Source organism: Carcharhinus amblyrhynchos, chromosome 1, assembly GCF_965287045.1.
Source record: "Carcharhinus amblyrhynchos chromosome 1, sCarAmb.v2.hapA, whole genome shotgun sequence".
NCBI classification, from domain to species: domain Eukaryota; kingdom Metazoa; phylum Chordata; class Chondrichthyes; order Carcharhiniformes; family Carcharhinidae; genus Carcharhinus; species Carcharhinus amblyrhynchos.
Window position 1 is genome coordinate 58920104 of NC_137324.1, and position 7709 is coordinate 58927812.

Sequence of the window (7709 nt, forward strand, 5' to 3'; positions counted from 1 at the left end):
GGGGAACAAAGTGGTAGACAGGTCAAATTCTTTTAATACAATGAAGCACAGAAAGGCAGTTTCTGTTATCTGTTTCTGGATACACGAAAATAAATTTAAATCATAGGCCTGCTAATTAAGGGAATAAATTCATTCATGGGTAGCGAGGCTAGAGCAGCTTCTCAAGCTGATAAAGGAGGCCCCGGTTCCAGTGAAAGAATAACTCCTTTCATCAATTAAAATTTGCAGGTGTCAGATATAGCCTTGGTTACTGGTAATGACGTGGGTTCGGTTTCCTAGGTAAAGAGGAAGGAACCTACATGGGTAATAAGCTAATAATCTCCTATTCCTGTTGACAGGTGGAACGTTTTACAAGAATCGTGTTAAGGAGTCCCCAGATACTGTATCTGCCACACAGCTCAGCCTCCCCACCTGACGGCCCCCACCCCCAGTTGGAACATGGGAAATAAGAAGTAGGGACAAACTGATGGTTAGATTTTTTTAATAGAAATCTACTCGGGCAAGACTCGGGCAAATAAAACAGGGCATGCTTGAGCAATGCTTCGATTGTTTGCTGCACTTAGAAGAATTGTGAAAATGTAGGCAAAAGCCTTTGCTGCAAGGTTCAGCCTTTGATCTTGCGATGACCTCTATGACTCGCAAGGGGGAATCACTGATTGATATCCCTGTTGGATTTGTCGAATTCCCTGGGGATTGGTAATGAACTCACCAGGTGGAGCTCATATATTGAGCCATATATAAAGCAGGCCCCTGAGTGGGTTCATTATTCCATTGTCCCGGTTGACTTTTGCTTTATCTTGTGCAATAAAGCACTGTTCCTTTAAACCCAACTCCTGGAGTTATTAGAGAACTCATGAGACAAAGGTTTGTGGCAAGATGGTCAACTCTATGACAAAGGTTGCTCGGTGTGTCTCAGGTACCCCACCCCGGCATGGCAGCCATGCTGCTTTTGCTCTGAGCAAAGACGTTAGAATGAGAAGGTGAATGACTTGTTGACCTTTGTTTTCCCTGGCCCCTCTTTTTGGCTAACTGATCTTTTCATCTTTGCTTGCCTCTTCCATCAGCTTTTCAAACCATCGTTGACTGTCTCCCGGTTTTCACTGTTAATGCTCGCCATCTTCATATATTATTTGCTTGAAGTGGAGGCATGGAGATTGTGACCCCATGGCAAGTTCACCATATAGAAGGCCTTTGGGTTTATGGCTGTTATCCATCTGGTGAAGGTGGCCAAGGCAGCACAGATGACATTGCTTTATCGGTGTGCGAGATAGAAACTCAAGTTCAGAGGTGATTACTGAAGGTACAGCATCAGTCAATCATCATAATGAAATTCATTTCAATCCTCAAATGACCATACCATTAAGTTTTCCTTCTGTCAGCTCCAAAAACAATTTGCCTATCACAGCGACTACATGGGATAGATCCCCAACCAATATTTGGCATAGGAGTTAAAGTAAGCTGGAGTAGTCTGACACTTCCTCCTGGTTCTTCTAATTTAACCCTGTTTGACAACTACAGATCTATTTTTGTGCTTTAAAAGCCAGAAACTTGTCTTTACTCATTAATACTAAGGGGAAAGGAGTATTGGAAACAACCCGTACCCATGCATTGAGACATGGGAATTCAAGAGTGAAAAAGTCAGCACAGGACTCCATGCCATGAATTTTGTTTTTTTAACATTTTCTTTCATGCATTTTCAATGTTTTAGAAGCCACCAATGAACACAGATATTGGAATTTTTAACCAAGGCACTTTTAGTCTTTTTTTCATTTGTCATTGAACATTTGGCATTTGGAAGTTAATTATTTAATTTGCTGTTTCAAAACTTATTCCCAGTATCAGGGGGTAAAGGAAAATAGCTTTTTTAAAAAATTATTAGACAGCTAAATAACAAGTAGGAACATCAATTCAATCTTTCTGACCATATGAGCTGGGGTTCGATGCAGTAGGTGTATTATTATTCCAAATGTTCTCCCCATCTCTACAATTACTGGTGAAATAACACAAGGGAGGCCCACAGTCATACTCTCCTGGAACACTTAGCAGTAATGCATCAGAAATGATGCAAACAAGCTAATTTAAGATCTTCCTACACATCCCAACCAATGGACCTTTAAACGAAAATTGTTTGACATTCGGAGTTTTGACTATCACTTTTTTTCAAATTACCTCAGTTGTTACTCTCCCTCTCTAACCCCCGCCTACATGATACAGATGCATGCCACTCCTTATGCACCATTTCTCAGAGATACTTCCAAGCCTTTTAAATATGTTCAGTCTGTATGGAGACTACAGTCAATTCCACAGTCAGATCAAAAAGAATGGTATGTGCTCCCGTGCAATGGTAAAGCTCACACGCATACTCGTTTCAGTGAAATGCCAGCCCAGTCCTGTTAGACACCACATATTTAAAATACATTTCTTCCACAGTATTTTTCTGAAGTGCAAACTATGTTGAGTTTTCAGAAATGCAGCAGTATTTAAAAGGTTTGAAGCCTGAAAGAGAGACAGCTAACTTATCAGATGGCACATTTGAAAGAGTTTGAGGGCTGGGTAGCCCCAGCAGCAATGACAGCTTGGAGGTTTTATTTTAGAGAAGGTGGCCCTTAAGAAAATATCAGATTTTAGTACAAATGGTAATCCTCCAAATTGAGTCAGTCACAACAAACATGGTAGAAGTTGACCCATTGTGTGAATGCTGTACCATTGGAATAGAAACAAAAGGCTTGGCTGAAAAAGGAAATAAATAGTTTGATAAGTTTGGGCTCTTTTTTTTGCTCATTCACTTTAGCAGTTTCACAATTTAAGCATGTTTAGCACAGTTCATAAAACATTTGCACCCCCTTGTTTTGCAAATCAAGAGCTGCCAACCTGGATAATTTTTGCTACTGTCTATGCACTTTATCATCTCCCTAATCAGGACCTTTGTGCATTGTGATTTGAAGCACTGAGTACCATTCCAGTCCAAGGACTATAAAACACTGGTTGCATTTGAGAAGTGTAAATGCACAATGACAGCATTCAGCTCATTGACTTTCAGATGCACAAGGACATTGTTAATGTACAGCAGTACTTTATGGCAGTGATATTTGAGTTTTCTACTGAATGATCAGATTCATTCAGTGCTTCAGTTTTTGTTGTTTTTCTGTACATTAGCAGCAACATTCTTAATTTTTTTAAATTTACAGCTTTGCCACTTAAATTGGATTGGTTCCTTTTTTCCAGGCTGTGGCAGAACAAATTTGTTTAGTACTAACATAGGTAGAACCATCTGTGGTCAGTGCTTTATTGCCAGAGCTGATCTAAAAGTTCAATTTCACCAATGCTACAAATTCCTTAGATTGTATCCCTGTGTAAGAGATTGAGGAACATCCAGCAGCCATGCACTAGTTACATAAATGTTAACCCCATCCTTTGCACTGATAACTACTGTAAACTTTAAATTGTGAAAGAGCAAGAAAAAATGTCCAAAACTGCGTGCCATGGACTTAATCAAACTATTTATTTCTATTTCTTTCAGAACATAAGAACATAAGAAATAGGAGCAGGAGTAGGTCATCTAGCCCTTCGAGCCTGCCCCGCCATTCAATAAGATCATGGCTGATCTGTCGTGGCTCAGTTCCACATTCCCGCCCTCTCCCCATAACCCTTAATCCCCTCTCTTATCAAAAACCCATCAACCCGCGTCTTAAAAATACTTAGCGAGGCAGCCTCCACCACTTCAACGGGCAGAGAATTCCAGAGATTCACCACCCTTTGAGTGAAGAAGTTCCTCCTCAACTCCGTTCTAAACCGCCCCCCCTTTATCTTGAGGCTGTGCCCCCTAGTCCTACTATCCTTTCTGAGCGGGAAGAGTCTCTCCACCTCTATCCTATCCATCCCATTCATCATCTTATACGTCTCAATGAGATCCCTCCTCATTCTTCTAAACTCTAACGAGTACAAGCCTAATTTATTCAGCCTCTCCTCATAGCTCAACCCCCTCAACTCAGCCAAGCCTTCTGTTTCTATTTCAACAGCATTATTAAACTTGCTCTCTTTCTCCAACTCAAAGCTAAACTTTCTCCAGCTTCCTTTCATATTAATATGCATGCCCCCCATTTATTTAGATAATCTACGTTAAAAGTGACAAACTGTTCTACATTTCCTTTCATTGGCTGAAGCCATAAAAAAATTGTTGCTGGGTAAAGCACTTTCCTGGGGACCTCGATCCTTATAAGGATATACGGTGACCTCTATCCAGCAGGCCTCTGCTTCCCCTGGACCAACAATGCCATCGACACTTGATCACACATGCACCACCAAGGTCACCCTTCTCATCCTAACTTTTGAAATCTCAGATGTTTATAGCCATGCTTTGTGGTGAGTGAGAAATTAAGTTTAAGTTTGTTTATTAGTTTTACACATTGGCTTACATTAACACTGCAACAAAGTTACTGTGAAAATCAACCGACTCAGGAACAGCTTCTTCCCTGCTGCCATCAAAACTTTTGAATGGATCTACCTCACACTAAGTTGATCTTTCTCTACATCCTAGTTATGACTGTAACACTACTTTCTGTACTCTCTCCTTTCCTTCTCTATGAATGGTATGCTTTGTCCGTATAGCAATCAAGAAACAATACTTTTCACTGTATGCTAATATATGTGACAATAATAAATCAAATCAAATCCCATAGTCGCCACATTCGGGCGCTTGTTCAGGTTCAGTGAGGGAGAATTTAGCATGGTCAATGCACCTAACCGGCATGGCTTTCGGACAGTGGGAGGAAACCGGAGCACCTGGAGGAAACTCATGAAGACACTGGGAGAATGTGCAGACTCTACACAGACAGCGATCCAAGACGGGAACAAACCCTGGTCCCTGGCAGTGTGAGGCAGCAGAAATGGTGTGCACTGTTGAGGTGGATGATTATTTAACAGCTTCTCACTCACTCTTTTACATGGCACACCTGGAACAGATGTGTGTGCTTCAGTGGTGTCTTGATGACAACATATCAAATGAAGTTTTCCACTAACCTAATAGTATGGAACTGTTGCTCAATGTATCTTTGGCTGAATGGAGGGGCTGGGACAAAAACAGCAGAAGGAGTTTATATAAATTCAGAGCTAGTGCTAGCCTCAAGTTTCACCATGCAATGCATTATTCATGACCCCTTTGTAGGACAACCTATTAAAGTGGGTCAAATGAGTAAGGGAAGGAAGTCTGCCTCCCATGTTTTCTCCCCTGCTTGTGATGTGCATGTCTTGAAATTTCTCAAAGTGTGTACAGCGATATTCATATGTCATACAGCCGCGAGTGGTCATGAGTTTATGAAAATGACTCGCAAACCAGGTGCCAGAGTCTTAGGATAAAGGATTGGTCACTTAGGACTGAGATACAGAGAAAACTTTTTACACAGAAGGCTGTGAATCTTTGGAATTCTCCATTGCGGAGAATCGTGGATGCTCAGATGTTGAGTAAATTCAAGAGGTGGATAGATTCTTGGGCACTAAGAGAATTAAAGAATATGGGGTCAGGGTGAGGAAACAGAAGTTCAGCTATTATCTTATTGAATGGGAGGGCATTCTCCAGCTCTTATTTGTTATACTTTTTTTGACACGGTGTATTCATGCCAATAATGTGTCACAGGAATTGTGTGGCTATGAGAGAAGAATCACTTAAAACAGAAAGGAACTGCTGTAAAGACTAGTATATTATATATTAAACATTCATAGGAAGCATTCAACGGACAGTAAAACTGCCTGAATGTGAAGTAGCTTTAAAGATCATGAATGTGTAACAGACAACAATGCAATCCCTGTCGCTTATAGCAAGCAGGTTGGTGTTCATGTGGTTCTCTTACTATGTGCAGTGAATGTGAAAAGCAAAGAGACAAGTAATCAACATATTCTTAAAAATCAGAAGATCTCACTTAGCAACTGCATCTCCTAATTGTTAGCATTCGCATCCAGAATCTCTGCACCAAGGTAATCACACTTTAATGATGTGCCAATACCTGATTGAAACTGTTTAAAGATCCAATTTTGCCTAAAATCAGCAACACTTTTAAAATCATTAAGCGCACCACATGGGATTAAAAAAGTGCAAACAGTTGATTGAACTTGCTTGAGGATCCAAAATGGTGAACTCAGGAGAGTCTGTTAATTAGAGGGTAAGTATTTTTGAACTGTCTGAAGTAGTCAGTGTACGTCATGTATTATAAGTGGCATCTTTGCTATTGATGATGGTGCCAATTGCCCAATATTGGAGGTTGCGTGTGCTGAGGACTGCATTCAAAGCAATGCTTTTTTATTGGATCAGTTGTGGTCATCAAACATCTTTTAGCACTGTATTTAGGCCAACTTAACACTGTTAAAAATACAATTGGTATTGATGTCTGTAGCAATGTCCTGCAATTCTGATCCATTTATGTGCTCACTTGATTAGGGAGACCAAAATGTAAATTTTCAATCTTGCATACGCCAATAAGATTGCAATGGCACTGCAAGTTCCTGCAAGCTTTCAGTGGCAAATGATTTCATGACCAACAATTAGAAAGCTTCAATTAAAGAGATTGACCCATTAAGCTTGTCCACATGGTGCAAATTAGGCTGAGGACAAAAATAGAGCTGGTTTCAATGCATTGATTTTGGTTGCTGCTAAGGTAGCACAACTCAACCTGACTGTTTTTTTTCATATATTGCACCATTGTTTGTTTTCTGGGAGAGTGGCTGTGTGGATCAAGAGCATCATGATGAAGTGGCTCTCCTCATCTAGATCATGCAGTAGTAAGGGAGTGGACAGAGTGAGGTCTGTCATTTCAAACATCACAAGTGTTACTTGCATTACTGTGGTTATTTCAAACATTAAATATAAGTGTTGTAGAGCAAAGGTTTTGATTATGTGGAAAGGATTAGATAGGATATAGTGGAGAAACAAAAACATTTGATACAACCAGTCCATACTGGTGTTTCTGCTCCACTCCAGCATCCCCTCATTTTTCCTGACTGAATGATAGGTAGCTCGGAGGGATTGCAACAAATTTGTGTACATCACGAGGTAGAGCAAATGTTAATGGAAGAAGAAAGTGTGAGTAGTTGCGTAAAGGTAAGATATCAATGTGTTAATAGGGCAATAAACATCAGCACTCAGTGAGAGCAATATTAACGAACAAGTAGCAGATGGCCCATTGTGTGGGGATGGGAGGGGGGGTTTGGATCGGGGCAAAAAATGTCTAGAATATATTTATAAAGAAAGGTCACAGACTCAAGTTGTTGAATTCAATATTGAGTCCTGAGTTTGTAATGTGCCAAATCAGAAAATGAGATGCTGTTCCTGAGGTGAACCTGCCACGCTAGTCTAGACAGATCTTGAAAGATAACCTTTATTAAAACACAGGCTTCAAGTCCTCAATGGCAGAACAGGTGGAAAACTGAAGTACGTGTGCACATCTACACCTGTGGAAACAGATGAATGCAGTGGTGGGGTTGGCACTCATCAGTCATCACTCACCATGGTTTGCTGCACCATTGGGTAATAATTGCCAACCCATCAAGCTTGTGTGGTTGTCGACTACATGTCAAATACTTGCATAACTTGTGCGTCGAGTGCGTCGGGGACTGCACTCGACGCTGCTTACCCATCACTGCAAGGTATGCGAGTATACCTCGCATATACTCGAGGTATACTGCGGGTCTCTAGTCACAAGTCAAGTACATAGTCAGTG